The sequence below is a fragment of the Hippoglossus stenolepis genome, chromosome 23 (assembly GCF_022539355.2).
Source record: "Hippoglossus stenolepis isolate QCI-W04-F060 chromosome 23, HSTE1.2, whole genome shotgun sequence".
Taxonomy (NCBI): Eukaryota; Metazoa; Chordata; class Actinopteri; order Pleuronectiformes; family Pleuronectidae; genus Hippoglossus; species Hippoglossus stenolepis.
The window spans coordinates 7,674,600-7,692,324 of record NC_061505.1 but is presented as its reverse complement, the minus strand read 5'-3'; the positions used below and the strand labels follow the sequence as shown (position 1 = coordinate 7,692,324).

The window sequence follows — 17,725 nt, the reverse complement described above, 5'->3', positions numbered from 1 at the left end:
AGCCTTTGAAGATATGACGGAAGCCTCAATTCCCAACTAATGGCCCTACTGTAACACAGCTGATTATGCGAGAGCGAGTTTCAATTCGGCTCTGAGGATGTGAACCCCGCTCATCGAGGAGGGAAGAGTGAATAATGCTCCTGCAAGAGGTAAATGTGTAAAATCAAAGATCTGCACAATCGCTGTAATTGCAGTAAATTAACAGGATGTATTGTAAGCAGATGATGAAAGTCGACCACGGCTCATTAAGCTGTCGAGGATATTATGTTTTTTATTTTCTGCTGCCTGCGAACCCTCACTGCTTTTCTGTGCAACAGTTTGCGGTCGGGATCGTAACAGTATGGCCGGGATTGTGTTCCTTTTCCAAACACTTCCAGGCCTTGCTAAATGACTGGCAGATGCTCCGCTGACCAGACCCGGCTTCGGCGGTTCAGCAGAATTGACCCGCGGCGTCTGTTTCCCCCGCGCCAAAGTCTCACATTTGATCAGCGAGCGAACAACAGATTCGATGAAGCGCGGCCACGGCGCTGCGTTTTCAAGCCAAGTTCGGTCGGCTATGGTGCCCAGATGATATTTTGGAAAGTTTGGCAAGATAACAGTTTATTTTGTAGCATCACTTTGGGAGAAAACGTTGAAGTTTTTATCAGGGACACACATGCACGGTATCAAACCCGGCAGCAGCTACAAACAATGCATTTCTTTACATTTGTTTGTTTCTCCATGCTTTGTTTAGGTCTATTGACACAGAAAGTGCTTTTAAAAGTTGCGTTGACGTGTGACAGACGACACAAAAAAGGTCCTTTTTTAATTCTCTCCAATCCGATATCTGTCTAATTTGCATTGTAAACACAGTGCTAGTAATTACTCCTTAATTTTGGCTTATTATTCAAGACCCTCACCGGCTACAGACGCCTCAATTACAGAAGTGTTGAAGCTCATCAGTTCTATTGTTGCAGGTGAGATTTAATTAGAACTCACGTAAAGATAGTTTGCATCACAATAAGGGGAAGGGGACGTGTTTTCTCTGCTCCCGAGGTGAAGACAAAACCGTCTTTTCACTTTCATTAAATACAATTTGGATCCAGCTCTTTTAAAAAAAAAACCCCGCACATGTAGCCGATTTAATTCAGTCGCAATCACGCCGAAACCACTTCATCTGCGTATTAGCCTCGCGTAAAGGTTTATGTTGAATGCGGACGGCGAAAACGTAATAACAAGTGGAGGCTGAAAGAGAGGAAGTGGTGAAAGATGGATTTAAACAAAGGCCAAGAGGCAGAGCAGGAGAGCAAAAAATGTGCACGGGGGGGAAAAGGAGATGGCGCAAAAAGGGTTGAGTGAGCGAGGCGGCCATCAAAATGCTAATGCTGTATGGGATATTTACTGCGGGAGTGTTAATGCGGTTTAAAACAGGCTCTTTGTCCTGCAGCCCATCACCGAGCCCCTGTTGGGCCCTAATAAATCAGCCATTAAAAGCTGATGTGACCTGAATAGCTCTTCATACGGCGGGCGAATCGGGGCTCCGTCGCCCAGTGTGAGAACCAGACAACAGCTGAAAAATTGATGAAGATGCCACTTAATAATGGCCGTCCCAGAAGAGAGCAAAAAAAGTTTGTTTTTTTTTGTTGCGTGTGACTGTGGCTGTGACAAACTGACACTGCAGGCACTTCAAAAAAAAGTTCGTATTTTCCAGTTTTTCGGGGGGGTTTATTTTCCGGAGCTGGAGTCTTAGATGTGCACGGGCCTGTTATCCGTTGAGTTAGAGAGTCGAGCTGGCAGACATTTAAAGTCCCCCCCCCCTTTTTTTTGTTTTTGCTGGAGTGTTTAATTATGTCCCCTGTCAGCTATTCTGAAAGAATCAGTGTTGCCATGTTTTGTGTTCCGTTCTCTCTCCCTCTCTCTCTCTCTCTCTCCTCTAAACCCCCTTCCTCTCTGTGTTTCCTTTCCAGGACAGACCATGGTTTTATTATCTGGCATGTGACGCGCCGGATCGGTGAGGAGAACACTCGAGAATCGCTCTCCCCCACCCCCCACCCCTCTTTCACGCCCAGAGGTATTGTTGGATTTTTTTTTATCACCATCTCTGAACCATGACAAACGGAGCTGAAAATGTACACAGCAAATAGGCAGTAGATCCCGGATTAAGTCCACAAGCAGGTCCCCCCGCCCCACCCCCCCCCCGCCCCACCGCGGTAATGAAGATCGTTCATGGTGGCCAATTGGGCATCGCTCTTTGTGTGCAGTAGGGTGTTTATTAAAATGATTCATGATAGGTACTCATCTACTTATGCAAATCTGTGGGACAACATTGGTAAGTCTTTAATTTCTGCCACCAGCGACAGGGAGGGCTCTTTTTTTGGAGGGGGGGTGGGGGCATCTACCGAGCTTGTTTGGATTTCATTCCCTGATGCAAATGATGTTTTCAGTGTAATCATGCAAAAGCGCAGCTGGCTTCCATTTCTCCACACCTCGACACTCCTGCCCCCCCCCCCCACCCCCTTGCTGCCAACACCTTCACGCACCCGGCGCCACTCGTCTGTTTGCCACTGTTGTCTCCCACAGCCCCCGTGTTTGCTCCCTGCCTCTCGTCCTTATCTTTTTCTTTTTTTTTCTCCCATTTCATTGCTCACTTGTCATGCCAGCTCAAGCCCACCCTCCTCATCCCATCAACACACTACACTTCCCTCCATCGCGGTCGCCCCCCCCCCCCTCCACCGAGTGGAGCCTCCAGCCTCGCTGCCTCCCGTGGCGAGGCTGGATTGAATTCAATTAGGTAGATTGTTTGCCCTCCAGAGTTTAGTGGGCTCCGTGGATGATAGGTTTGCCTGCCGACAGTCCCACTCACTCACACACACACACACACACACACACACACACACACACACACACACACACACACACACACACCTACACACACCCAAACATGTCCTTCTACATCCATCTAGCCTGTTTCCCCTCCATTTGACTCAATGCATCTACCAGCCTTCTTCCTCTTTTCTTGACAGCATCCTAGCGGCAGTGCATACATTGTATTATTGTGTGCATACGTTGTTTACACATTCCGAGGCCCTGTTCGCATTTTCTGTTATTTTCAAGATATTGTGTTCAAAGCGATCAAGGCATAGAATCTGTCTCTGTGGGAGAATGTGTCATATCACCTTTTTGATAAGCCTTAGGCCACAGGGGGGCTTATATTCCTCATGTGGCTGGTTTCAGGAGGGATGATGGGATGGGTGTTTTCAGGGGGGGGGGGGGCTACACTCACACTTTGCCCAGGATTAATTTGCCAGTTTCGCCTGCACATCCAGCACAAAAGAAAGGATAGTAAAATGTTGCTGACATAGGAGTAATGTTCACATTATTCGCAAGGTGAAAATAGTATCGGGCTGTCATTTGAATAACATTGAGAGCAGCGGGCGGCCGTGCGTGGCGTTGGCTCACGTTTTTTCAGATACAAAGTGTAAATCTGGTTCAGACATAATGGGCCTTTGGTCTCTATTCTCTGTAAAAGTAAAAAAACTCAAACATTTCAGCGACTTGTCCTGCAACCCGCTGCTTTCCCTCCAGATGCCACGCTGTGAGAGCGTGTACGGGTGCTTCTCAGATATCAGATACTCTATTAGGGCTGAAAGATGTCAACTGAATTAAAAGCCGGGAGTCGCTTTCATGATAAATATCCTAATGCGTCCCGACGTGGAATTACGACCTCCATTTGATGCACCTTCTTTTTTCCCTAATTCGTGGTCGCTTTGGATTAAGTGCGATCGGCTTCCCGGTGATAACTTTTTGGCTGAAGAAGGCAAAAAAAAAAAATCCCATTTGAGTTCCAAGCACAGTCATTTGTAATAGAAGTGAGGGATTTCATCAAGGACAGATCTGTAAACCTTCATCTACAACACTCGTTTTCAGCCTTGTGAGAGAACATGAACCTCTGGAGCCTCCTACAATGCTTTGCATACCCAACATGGTCGCCCATAGCATCCGGCCATTCAAGTTAGTTTGACCATAATGGCCCGATAATGACACCGGCCCTGCCAAGGTTTGGTTCTGTTATTTTAAAGCCCTGCCATTTGTTTTCCTAGTGTGATCCTGCTCAAACAGCTTGAAATGATGCAAAGCAGGTCATTTGAATGGGAGGGGAGTAGAAACCCTTTCGGCCGGTGTCGGCAGTGTTCTCGAATTTGCATCCTCTCCAGAGGTAGTTGACTTTGCACGTATTTGTTGTTGTTGTTGTTGTTGTTCTCCTGTTTCTTGGGCAACTACGGTCGGCACCAGAGCAGCCTTGGCTCAAGGATAACAGACTCAAAGCCCCCTCTCTAAGTGACCAAATTATTTAAAAGGCACACATTGCTTGATGTAGTGCACGGCTGATAATGGCAAATTTGTTGACCCTTTTTTCTTGCAAATTGCTGTCGTCAAGACAACTGCAACCTGCTGGAGACGTATTTGCTCAGACATGTTTGTGGTCATTTTGTCTCAGTGGACAGGGAGTTCATGGGAGAACTCTCCTGCAGCTGCATGAAAATGTTATTTAATCATCTCACCATCGCTTTTATTATATTTTATATATGTAAACTGTGATAAGGGATAACTGCGGTGCACAGATGCGTTGCGTTTACGTTCCAGATCGGATTGTTATTGATTTTAACCTCAAGCACATTCACATACATTCACTTATTTGCGTTTAGAATCATTCAGGAAGAAGCATTATTCAGGCCAGTTGTTAATGGCAGCTTCTTTTTTTTTTTTGAATACATTTAATTTGTAAAGCTGCACGCCACAGAAGGGCATTTATTTATTTTTGCTTGGGCTCTTGTATTATTCTGCAACTCATTATCCACAGTGTTGAGTCCTTTTAGAATATTTATTTAACTGTGTATTACGGTGGTCATGCTTGATCAGCATATAGGCTACTGTATGCATACATATATGACAGCTGGCGTGTGTGTGTGTGCATACAGTAAACGCATATGTATTTCTTATTAATGTGGTTTTTGCTGACAGACTCTGCGTATCCCCCTCCACTTATTCCAATACACTATTCATGACTTCAGTGGCCCTTCATCACTCGCTTTAACTGCATCATCATGCTAAAAGCACTTTATTTGGACTTCTGCGTGTGTTTTTTTTTACATCCTGCAAATGCTGCAGCCTTTTGATGTTATCACAGAACGGATTAACAGATAACAAATTAAATAGAAAAGTTAAGAGATGCTAAAGGCATAGGTTGACATGTTTTCTTTTTCTTCCACAAAGGTTATAAGAGAAGATCAATTCCATTTTTGCATCTGCAAAGCGTGAAGCCGCTGTCGTCGTCTCGACTATAAGGAGAAGGAAAACAAGCCTGGCTCTGTCTGCAGGTGCCACCTCACAGCGCTTCCACCCGGCTCACTTATTAACACGTTTTATCTTTGTTTAAATTGTACAAAAAGGATCCGCGGCGATGACAAAACTCCTAGAAATATGTGTTAATTAGCGAGCTTCAGAGGAAGCCAGACGCCGTTGCTTCTGAACGCAGCCACGCAAGCTGTGTTCCCTCGTTTTCCAGACTCGCTATAGGGTCGGCGAACCACCTGCTGGCTGTAGCGCGGTTTGTTTTTCCTGATTTAGCAGTAAGGTTTTTTCTTCTCTCTCCCTCTTTCTCTCATGCCATTGCTTGTCACCGCCCTCTACCTCAGTCGCAGAGGGCTACACAGAGTTTCCCCTTGATTTCTACACCTAAGAGCTCCTTTGACAATGGAGCTCTTAGCTCCCCAAAGTTTGACAAAGAGAACAGTGAATTTGGACAGAGCTATTTCGGTATGAGAAGGGAGATGTTAGCACAAGATCCTGCCACGTGCCCACATGGCTGCTCTCCTGGTACCTGCGCTGACAGTCGGGGTGTCTTAATAAAACAACACCCCCGACAGGGAACTCGCACAGCAGCTCAACGGCCTCTCTCCATCTCCTCGTCTCACTCTCATATCGTCTCTCTTTTGCCCCCTCCTCTTCCCCCTCCTCCTCGCCAAGACCGTTTATGCAAATGTAAACTAACACGACGATCTGTTGATGACTATTAGATTCAAACGCCGCCAGCACCTCTGGGGCCACGCTTATATCATCTGACGCGACAGAAGAAAGCAGAAATGGCGATCATTTGAGAGGCTCTGATGTTATTTGGGCCCCAAGGCATTGGGTTAGAGAGGCATGGTAAACGGATACTGAAGCCATTTTCAAATGCATGAAGTCCAGAGAGGTTGTCCAGTAACTTGGAGAGTTTCCTCCTCCTTTGGTTTTTCTAACGCTGAGTCCCCCTTGAACTCGTGCTACACCCTGTCCAAAGCTTCAGCTCCAGCAAGGTGTGCAGCTCTAATCAGCTCTGTTTGAAGTACGGAGGCAGCAGACTTTACGGAGGAGCCAAGATCTCTTAGGACATTAAGGGGAGAGAGGCGAGGGAGGAGAGGCCGAGATTACTGCTGGTCTTTTTATAGAGGATCACTCCATCTTGTCCTTTTTATCTCACTCATTAGCTCCTGCGTTCCCCCCGGAGGGCGATCCGCTCTTTCTGTCTCTCGCTAAGACCAAGGCCACTTCCCTCGGTTTGGCAAGGCACCGGTCTGGCCATCGCTTAACCAAATATGAGTCTCCAGCCTTTCCTGTCACTATCAAGTCACAGTCAGAAGCTGCTCGCTGTGGTCAGAGCCACTCGCGTTCTGGCAGGTACGGGAAGAAAAAAAAGATTGGCCCGGGAGAGGAAAGGGGAGATGGATGAATACCGATTGCACATGCTTTCCTTTGTTGGCAGTGGAGGCTGTGGGCCCGGTGACATACCTTTACTTCATTTTCTTCCCCCTCTAATTCCCTCCATTTCCTCCCTCCCTTCGGCGAGTACCCGTGAAATCAGACATCCCTCTGTGCCCGTCAAAAAAAATAACCAACACTCTGCCACTCTGCGACTGGCTGTCAGGGGAGTTCACCGCCTGACAACCGGCGTACACGCTGAGGTAATCAGAAGTTGTCAAACGTGAAGTGTCCTCAGCCACGAGCGAGAGTGTGCGTGCCGCGTTCGCCCCCCGTCCATCGCCAGAGCTTTGGCTGTGGTGTAGGTGTGCTAATGGCCTCTTTATCAACAGGGATCATTAAATAATGTCCTGCGACCGCATATTTGGCGGCGAAATTGTTGTTTAGCCGAGGAAAATGGAGACACAGATGGATAATAGGAGCTTGTTGTCGCTGCCCCAGCCCAGTTCTGTGATGGAGCACGCTCGCACACTTTCATGACCTCTTATGATTATACATCATTCTCAAGTACACCGAGTGCTGCTCCTTTTTACACATTCCCAAGTGGTTTATGAACATTTTATTTACATATTTGTTCTCCATATGCGCGGCCTGCTCCTTAGCCCCGGTGAGCGGCGGCGGCGCCCGTCTTATAAAAACACAAGCAGGGAAATTATTGATTTGCATCTGTTTATTGAGGACGAGGCAGAGCACCTCCCTGCTGTCAGCCCCGCACGGTCCCGCGCGCGAGGATCCCAAAGGTGTCATCGCGCCCGTCTGTCCTTTTTACGCCCGGCTCTAAAACGCGGACAGGGGCTGCAATCTGCTTCTGCCCTCCCTTGAGTTTTATTTACAGCCCCATCCTGGTAATAAAGCCCACAATTTATGACTTTCTTTTTAATTAGAAATAATGTCTTGTAGAGTTAAAGTGATGGATGGTTTAATCAATATATAGACTGCGGCTGGCCCCCCCGATGATGGACGCCGCTATTGACAGCGCGCGGAGTGGCCTAACTTAACACTTTGTCTTTCAAAGAAATATGTAGTGTTTTGTCTGGTGATGGAAACTGTACACTGGTCCCCTTGTCTATGTCTCTTCATTCTTCCTCCCTCCAGTCCCACTGTCTCTTGCTTCTCCGTCAACACTTTCACTACAGGCAATCTCTCCCCCCCCCAATGAATCAACCCTCTCCTGTCACACTGTATTGAAGCAATTATTTTACCTCAGTTGAAACCCCATTGTGTTGTGTGCCACATTTTGCTCAGGTTTTAATAAAATAAGTGCTGAAGGTGGTTTCCCATGAATGGAACCTGACAAGCTGGGAGGAATGCAATTCTCAAATAGGTGATTCAGATCGGAGATTTTCTTTTTGTTAATTGGATAAAGCCATTTTTTTCTTCTGAGGGTTCAGAGAACAGAGAGCAAATAGGATTTTCAAGCAGAATAATTAAATAGGATCAAGTAAATGGGATCTGTTTCCTGGCACGGGGGGGGGGGATTGCGTAATATACACTCGACGGTAGTTACATTTTTGTCGTACCTGGCGTTAACATGCGTCGTGGGTGATCCAGTCACAAGTAGAGTCAATACGTCAGGATGCGTCTCGAGTGACCACTTGTCATTGGATCCCACCTCCTCCCACAAATACACTCGTGTGTCTTTGCTGTTTGCAAAGACCAAATTGTGTTGTTGTCGTGTGTAGCCGGTCTGACCGTGACAGACAGGGCTGTTGTCAATGTGTTTTGTGTGTGAGTGGGAGTGAGAGCCAGGCAAGGAGGGGCTGAGCAAATCAATGCTCTATAGAGGGGCTCTATAGAGAAATACGATTTTTTCCCATTTAAAATCAATAAATGGCAGTCCTAGTTTAAATTGTGGCAGAGCCGTCACAAACAAATCAACGTATGGGAAACACTGACAAGTGTCGTCATATTTTCTGCTAAGTGTAGCAGGCCAGAGGACGTCAGTGCAGTAGGTGGTCTTTTTTATGTGGCCCAGGAAATAGTGGCGTTCACACTGTTTGAAGAACAAATGTGGTCGGAGTTCTCACCTCAATGCATCTTGGGTACATTCGCACCTGAGCATGTTCGAGCTGGATGTTAATGGCAGGTCTGAACAGGGCCTCGGTGTTTTGCCAAACACTCACCACAAACGGAAACAGTGATTCAATCGTCTGTCACTACCCGAAGAAGGTACTTGTTTTATTCTCTATCTCTGTCAGTCACAATCTACTGGAATGTTCTGTTTTATTATCTGGCCGACAAACAATCATGTTGTTTGTATTAGAAACACTGCATGACCTCACATTTTAGAAGTTGGAATCAGCGAATGGATATGTTATTTAATGAATTAACAGAATTAAATAAATATATAAACCTGTTGGTCTACTAAATAATTCAGCTTTTATTTTGCACATTTGTTCCACTGAAATTTTAAAAGCCTGCTATATGTTGTATGTAGTGAATTAGCTGGAAGTAACAACACCGTAGGGATTGTCTCCTTTTCTACAAAGCTTAATAGATAATAATAATAATACAATAATACACATCAGGCCAATCTATTCACAAAGAGAATATTTCACAGGCTCAAGTTTATGAAGTTACTAAAGTAAAAAACTACATTCAGAAGGTGAATCACATTTAGGGCGTATCATTTTTGGGTCCTTCCTTCACTGTCACAAATTCATTATTGGAACCTGATGTCGCTACCATTCAGACCACCTACCTTAAAAAGAGCACTAATAGACAGGATGATCTTATCCCTGCACACACAGATACACACACTCTCACACACACACAGCAACATAATATCACCTGCCCTCTAAGGCCGACCACAATACCGTTCTTTCTCATTGATTAGTGTTGCATTCACTGCCCAGGGCAAGCAGAGGCCCTAATAATGACTTTATGCTTTGTTTTCACGGTCTCCGGAATAGAGTAACCACGGATGACATGGATCCCATGCTTCGAGTCCCTCTAGTCAATGGTTAACTGTTCTGCGGCGAGTCAAAGCATCCGGGCTCTGTTGCAACTGACCGCTCTCGTGTAGATCCTGACCTGCGTATGTTTTCGTCGCCCCCCCCATGGCCTCATTTCTGCCCCTTTTCCTCCATTCCCCCATTCTGCTGGCATGTCTCAGCTTATCTGCCTCCTTTGTGCAACATAAGCTCGCAGATAAGCAGTATATTGGCCCGGGTTACTCATGTCTGTCTTGTTCATTCATCAGAATCCTCTAATTCCCCCCCCCAGAAACCTATTTCCCAGACTGCAGGTGGCCCCGTGTTGCAATACCGAGGGCCGCGCCTGATCTCTCCAAAGCAAACATAGACATTTAGTCACCGCTGCCGCTTTTGTATTCCCTGCGAGTGCCGGTAATGCCCCAATATGTATGTGCGCTGCGAGTGTACACACGACTAATCTCGGAGACAGTGTGAAAACATACCACCGATAGGTACGCAGCTTTAGCCCAGATTAGCCCGCGAAGTCGGGAATTATTCATTTGTTGTATTTGCCCCCTCTCTTTATTCCCGGTTGACAGATAGGTGGCATGTACAGAATAAACACAATCCTACTGGAGATCTTAAACAGGGGGGTTTACCCTGTAAAGCCATAGAGTCCACAGGTGTTTCCAGTTGTGCTAAGTCTGGAAAACGCATGGCCTCCAGCGGGCTTTAGGTTCGACTTGCTCAAAGCATGACCCAGTTCTTGCAGTTCCTCGACGCGGCGCGCACAGTAACAATGTTAGAAACCCGGAGTGAGGGCTTCAGCCGAGCCTGCTCCGTCGGTCGGGGTCAGTGGCGACCATGATCTCTGTTCTAGGCAGTTAATTAGGAATTAGAACGTGGCACGACCCTCAGGATGTTCTCCATGGTCGGAATAATGAACACCTGGAAATTGTGAGGAGCAAGAGCAAGGGGGGAAAACATAATTTGGCTTGTGCACAAGTAAGCCATTAAGACTTGTGAACTCCTGTGGCCTTTATAATTGCACTCCAATCTTATTTTTTTCTTTCTTTTTCTCAACTTTTATCTCTCTGCGTGAAAGTATATATATTTATTTAATATATATAGAAATATTTGACACGAGATCCGATGTTTAACAGTTTGAGATACAGTGAAATTTATTCAGCACTAATTAACTTTAACCAAATCCTTCCCGGCGCTAATGAAATCCGACTCCCTCATGTTTTACATTAATTAGCATTGCTGTAATTTGATAATTTCACATTTATTTTCAGGTTTGCCTGATTGTTGAGACAAATTTCTTAATATTTTGAAGCAATTTATCAAGTAGATGATTAAAAACTCAAACCAATAGTTTGTTTTAGACTTTAGACTCTTAAATACTACTAATACATCTACTGTGCTATTAGGTCATGTCAAATATCTGCTTTTAAAAGAAATACAGTCAAATTAGAATAGCTAGAAAGGATTGAGCAAGTAAAGGAATAAAAAAGAAAAAGATGATTGCAGCATTGCACCCTGTTGTGCGTGTTTTGTGTGGAGCATTGTCAAGCTGTACATTTTCAGAGGCGTCCATGTTGCCTGGTTATATCTAGACACTAATAAAAACAACAAACTGTCCCTGGGCTGTTTGTGAATTCGGAGAGGAATGAGGTGCAGGTGTAGAATGGGTTCTACAGCTAGAAATACAGACCCCCAAACAAATGACATACACATACAGACAAAAAAAAAAATCCAATTTAACCTATAATCTTGACTTTCACTTCCCTGGTGCAGCTGGTGTGTGTGTTCATGGGGGCCAACAGTGATTTTAATTCTCCATGTGTATATATATATATATATATAAGCTCCCGTGTGTCGTTTCGTAATGATCTGGCCCAATGCCTTGATTTGAATTGGTGAATATTATTATTTTTTTTTTTACTGCCCGAGTAGTTGGAATATGATACAGCTGCTCACATTACTACCCACATTATTTTATCAACTGCATTTGCGGGGTCGCAGTGCAGTGCAGAATGTGGTGTGTGTTCTCCCCCCTCCCCCACACACACACGCACACACCCGGATTTGGCTGTGCTGGCAGTGAGTATGCATGCCCCAGTACACACAGTCCCCTAGATGCAGTCTGGCAGGCCCGGTGAATCATCTTCCCGTCACAGGTGGAGGAAATACAACAGCGGGATTGGCAGTCGCAAAGGTGGCGTCTGGCCCCAACTGTTGAGTGAGGTGTTTGGCTTCCTCTGGAAATGAAGATGGGTCAGGAGGCGGAAAACTAGTTGTGCAACTTTTTAAAAATTGATCTCTTCCCAGAAATGACGCGCCAGCGATACTTTGGAGTACACACACACACACACACGCATTTCTAAACGTGTCCAGGACCAGTCTGCTTTTCTTCCATGTACAGTTGTGCCAGCCTGTTTAACACTAACTGTTTCATCCTTGCTCTTGCTGGAAGGTGAGGGCCGCCGATCAAAGGCAGAATCCTCGGGGCCAACAGGGGGCCCAGCACGAAGCAGCAGATGTTTCCCCGTATCTGTTAGAGCTATCCTTATTTAACCAGCCCCGGCTAATGGCCCTCGCCGGTGTCTGATACAGCGGATCACTTTTCCTTCTCTTTTGTGTGGGGGACATGGGACAGGAGGCAAAAAAACCCGGCAGAGATATCTTGTTCCTCTGTGACACTCTCATTGTGCTTCCTCGGTGGATTTCTGGCCAGAAAAAAATCCCTTTCATAGTAATTGGGTGTGAATGAAACACTTGTGCTCGCCTGTTGTCTACAGTGGAGCGCTGCACTGAGGCCGGTGGTTACACAAGCCAAGAGGAGAGGGCAGGAAAGGGGGGAGAAGAAAACTGGGTGTGGGGGGAGTTTGTGGGAAAGAGAAAGGAATCAAGAGGAGATACTGGCAGAAACAGAACAGCATGCGAGGGAAGCGACAAAGAAACGTGGGCATTGTAGTTTTAAGGGGAAGCGAAGCAAACGGAAAATACGAAAGTTTGAAAGGCGAGGAACATTTTTAAGGGTTTGCGCTGTTTGAGAATATAAAATATAAACCAAAAACAATTTGCAAATATCAAATATCAAAGTGGACGAGCGCAGACACAGCAGCGCAGCTCAGGTCCCGGTTCTTCCTGGGACACGCTGCAGATTGATTGAGAGATTCGTCGGGTCCTAATTGTGCTGCGCCATCTGCCCGAGTTACAGAACCTGCCAGGCATGTGACAGTTTCCAACAGGCTCACTGACGAGCAGATGTGTGCCGGAGCGTGCACGCTCTTCGTGTGTGTGTGTGTGTGTGTGTGTGTGTGTGTGTGTGTGTGTGTGTGTGTGTGTGTGTGTGTGTGTGTGTGTGTGTGTGTGTGTGTGTGTGTGTGTGTGTGTGTGTGTGTGTGTGTGTGTGTGTGTGTGTAAGCATGTCAGTCTCTCTTTACTCTGTGATCACATCTTTTTTTTTTAAAGGGAATTAAGACGAGAGCTGACATGCCAGTGCACATGGTGGAAGATACTTCATTTTTTAACGCTGGAAAACGTCCTAATGTGCTGCGTTTTCTTGTTTTTTCTTCGTCGTCCGCGGGCTCCATCTGTTACGTTGGAGTGGTCATTGTCGCTGACAGTGTTTCTATTGATATAACAGCCGCCGACAAATGTCATAGCCAAAGAATGGCTTTCCATAAATCAATCAACTGTTTTTTTTTTTTTATCCTCCCTCATTTCCACAATTGAAACACACTGCGGGTGGAATTACCAATGGAAACAACGCAATGCTCCAAACAGACCGTGCATACTGATTTATCCCGTAGATTTACTTGGTATTCGATGAGATGGTCAAACACAGATTTCTTTTTTTCCCCCCATCACATATATTAACAAGGCACCTGCTGAAAACCCACAGGACTTTCCCATATTAATTAAATCAATTAGTCCCCCCTGAGGTTTGGTAATGTAAGAGGAATAGTTTTTTTTGCATTTTGGGGGGTTGTGCTTATTCGCTTTCATGCAGATTCCCATATGATAAATATGAAGCTAGCTTGCAGGTTGAATAGTCCCTTTCAAACCCATCCAGTTCCAAATGGACAATATAAGGACAAAATAAATCCAACCACATATGACAGATTCAATTAAAACATTCATAAATACTTGATTAAAGCACCCGGAGCTCCAGAATGTCACCGAAAACGTAAGAGCACAAACACGGTTGACGCTTTGAAGGCCAGAGTATCTCCTCAATCAGACACCGGAGTGAGCAGAACAAAGTAAGGGAAGCCGTTCCGCTAATGAAGCAATATCACACTGCTCTCTACTTACAGATACACATGCGTGATAGCAGTCAGCTGATACCGGGCACCTTTGTCTTACCCAAAGCAACGGGGACACTGGATTAGCAAACACGATAATTGCGTTTGCATATCAAATCGCCGGTCACTGTTCTGCTGCTGCCTTGTTCCAGCCGGGGGTTTTGATGTCCTCACACACTCTGTGTTAAATTGTCACTATTATAACTTCGGTTAATTAATTAATTATGAATCTACAAACTGTTTTGTGAGCTTTCACATCTGGAAAACTGGTGTATTTATTTGAAAAGTACAATTTCCTCCACGTTCGTCCATTGTCCCTTATAAATTCCGGCTGAACTCTATTCTCCCCTCTATGAACATTTAACGGCCCAGTTCACTGACTTATCAAGCTGCAGTTTCTCCAGCAAAAAAAAAGAAGGAAATTACATGGACTCCTTGTAAATGTCCAGCAACTATCCGAGCCACTAAATGTGACAGTAAAGTAATTGATTTTTAATTTATACGTCCCCGGCTACAGATTTCCTAGACGTCACTCCCACAGATGATGCAGTGTGACAGTCGGAGTGGTTGAAGAAATGAAATGTTGAGAAAGTCAGGGCGTTGACGTGCACAACACTTTAAATCAAATATCATCAGAGATATGAAGGGGAAAAAAGGGATAAATACACAGTCTGCTGTTGTCGTATTTGTGTCTTTCAGGATTTGCCGCAACCCCGTCTCCTCTCCTTGATGCCGTCACCGGCGACAGGGGACGTTTGGCATGTGTTTCATATTCTGCATACTCATATCCCTAAGTCCCTCTCGTAATTATTATTCAGTAGATGCACTGTTTGGCACAAGGACAAAAGTTTGAATAATTTATGCAAGGCCGTCATCAATTTTTGAAAAACGGCCCTGGCCTTTTCTCGTGCTTTTAACTAAATAGATGCACTTCAGCTCGGACATAAAACGACCGCAAGGAACAGAGGAAAAACTTTATTTATATCTTTACGTAAACTTTGAACCAATGCCGCCGGAGGAGGGTACATTAAGGTTTGCTAAGTCCGGCTCAAATAAATGTTTTATTTGTCCTCCCCGAGCTCCCATCGGGATAAAACTACCATATGAAAAAATTTAAAAATAATAATAGCACCGAGGCTTGCTTCCTGGCGTTCTGTAGAAGTCAGCTTCCCGGACAAAGTACTTCGGAGATGAGCTGGGTATGATACACTTCCTCTGGATGCGTCCCTGAGGGCTCTCACCTGACGACTCAGAGTTATTTCCAGCGCAGTGCTCAGAGAAGGTGGTCCGCCGAGAGAAAAGAGAGGGGGACTTTGTTATTCCTCATCCTGGGAGAAAGTGCTCTATATTTACTTTAATGAAGGAGGGGGGGGGGGACGATGCAAATAAACTCCCTTTATTGTGAACCTCTTCTCCACTCTTGTCCACATAATACCACTTTCCGTGAATCCCCCCCCCTAATCCTGCTTGTAAATGTTTTCCCCCTGCATTGTCCGCTGGTTTGGATTTCAGTAATCTATGGGCTGGACACTTTAATCCATCCCTGTTGCCAGAACGCGGGAAGGGGATGTTGGATATACTTTTACTGGCTCTTTTGTTAAAAACGGAAAATTGGCACTTGTCCCTTAATTTCTAAATAGGCTGTGTTTAGTGGACAGGAGACCATTATCCAGAATTCTGGATCTAAGCGGCAAGATTGAATAATGCGCTTTTTGGCTCCGCTCTCGGTCTCCGGTGATTGAGTATTTAAAAGAAAAAACATTAAAAGGATGCGTTTATCTGTTCTGATCTTTTCTTTTTTTTTTACCTGCCACACAAAACTCTTAGGTACTTACCGAAAGGCATTTGTCTCCAAAACTGTGATTACATCATTATTTCCTCTTTATACGGACATATTTGTGAGTGGTTTAAAACAAAGAAGATTGTTATATAAGTTGTAGTTGGTTAAACCATCATTGGTAAAAGATTGAATCAATGTTTTTTGGACTAAACCCTTGTTAGTCCACCAACTACTAATTTTGTATTTGTAGAAAGTATAAAGTTCCTGATAAACTTTACGTTGTGGCTGCTGCAGTCTTCAGCACAGACACGTTTAAATGACATATGTTTCCAGGCCGACTGAGCTCATCAGATTCTATTACTTTTCCCTCCACGCGGACTTAGTTTCCATTTAAACCTGCTGTTAGCATCTGCGGAACGAATCAATAACCCAGCGGAGTGTGTTATTTGCATGATAACCGCGGTGGAGATTCACCCGAAACAGTAAAAGCTTCGGGAGGAGAGTCGCTCCACATCAGAAAACGAGGAGACTCGATAAGGGTTGAGTCCTCCGACCTTCAGAAAGACGAGTTCAGGGGAGATTAGGTGAAATCGAAGAATTAGCGACTTTGCCTGTGCTTGATAAACCGTTCGCTTAGAAAAATCGAGGGCAGCGATGCGGAAATATTTAAAAAACGGCTTACTTAGTTTTGTTCTTGCTCCGTCTCATTCTTATTCTGAGGGAAAAACAGATCGATGTGCTTCACTTGGTTGGGAGACCCACGGGATGTATTACTTGTCCGTGACAAGAAGCTCCAAAGCCCAGATTGTTGCCAAGATTTCACGATGCCAGACAGACATCTCAGATGCATCTCACTTCATAACCTGACCTCCGGAGCCGTGGAATTTTTTACATATTAACAAAGGAAAATATTTGGTTGCGGCTTGGACTTGGCCTGATATCCCACTTGCTCTCTGCTATCTGGTGGGTTGTCAGATTTTCATGCCTGATCATTTATTACGGCGCAGAAGGACGTGTCTGCAGACAGTGATGGAGGATGCTGAATACTCAAGTATACTTTACTCCGAGACAAAAAAAAAACCAATATGTGGTTTGAACAATACATTCTCACATCGTGGACAAAGCACATGTGAGACACTATCTGTAATCGCTGAGATTTTTAGGACAGGGTTTCTGCAGCCTCCTAAAAAGTCTAAGATTTAATATATTACTAGGTCATGAATACGTTTAGGTAGGTCCTAATTATATTAACGTTCTTCTAATGCTGCTTCTGTCACCTTAAAAAGTATTAAATATGTCAAAATGCTATGCTGCTTCGGTTGCTCTTACATCTTTAATTTTTGGTCTCTGTGTGTTCTCGGTCTTTCTCATCAATACAGATATTATTACATTGAAGTAAACTACAAATAAGACCAACGTATAACTGATAGCAATGGTCAGAATTTATCGCCGGACACTCGTCTCAGCTGTCGGAAAGACTTCTGTCTTTACCTGAAGTTTGCAAGATAACATTTTGAGATATATTCTCTACCTCACCTTATCCTCAATTATGGGGAAGTGCAAATAATCCTGGGACTTTGATATTCCTTCATGTTATTAAAAAAGTCTTGAAGTGAACTAGTTGAAACCTGCAGAAACCCTGTCGCAGGAAGAAACTACTTGAGGACACGTTTCTGATGAGCTTTTTGAATTTTTTTCCCCAGCTCCCAGAGACAGCTTGAGTTCATCCTTTTGACCATCAGTTTACAGACAACACTGCAGAAAGTGGATATGAAGCCATATGGCACCCTGAACCCTCATACTACAGTCGTCTGAGTGCTAAGTGCATCATTTTTCACGCTAGCATTAGGCCTCATACAGCACACAGGACATTCTATGCATATTTAAACAATTGAACGCCCACAAACTGTAGAGCCCCGCTTCTGCTAATACACTGC

At 44.9% G+C, this 17,725-nt stretch overlaps 1 protein-coding gene across 8 annotated transcripts in view; it reads left to right on the top strand.

The window, feature by feature from the left end:
- LOC118102439 (adhesion G protein-coupled receptor L3) overlaps window positions 1-17,725 on the top strand; it is a 202,458-nt gene that overhangs the window by 20,984 nt on the left and 163,749 nt on the right. For 7 of the 8 annotated variants that reach the window (XM_035148604.2, XM_035148615.2, XM_035148614.2 and 4 more), the window contains exon 2: window positions 1,947-2,050. The exons of the other annotated variant lie outside the window; for it this stretch is intronic. The gene's annotated coding sequence lies outside the window, so the exon portion shown is untranslated. The remainder of the gene's footprint in view (window positions 1-1,946; window positions 2,051-17,725) is intronic. 8 annotated transcript variants of the gene reach the window in all.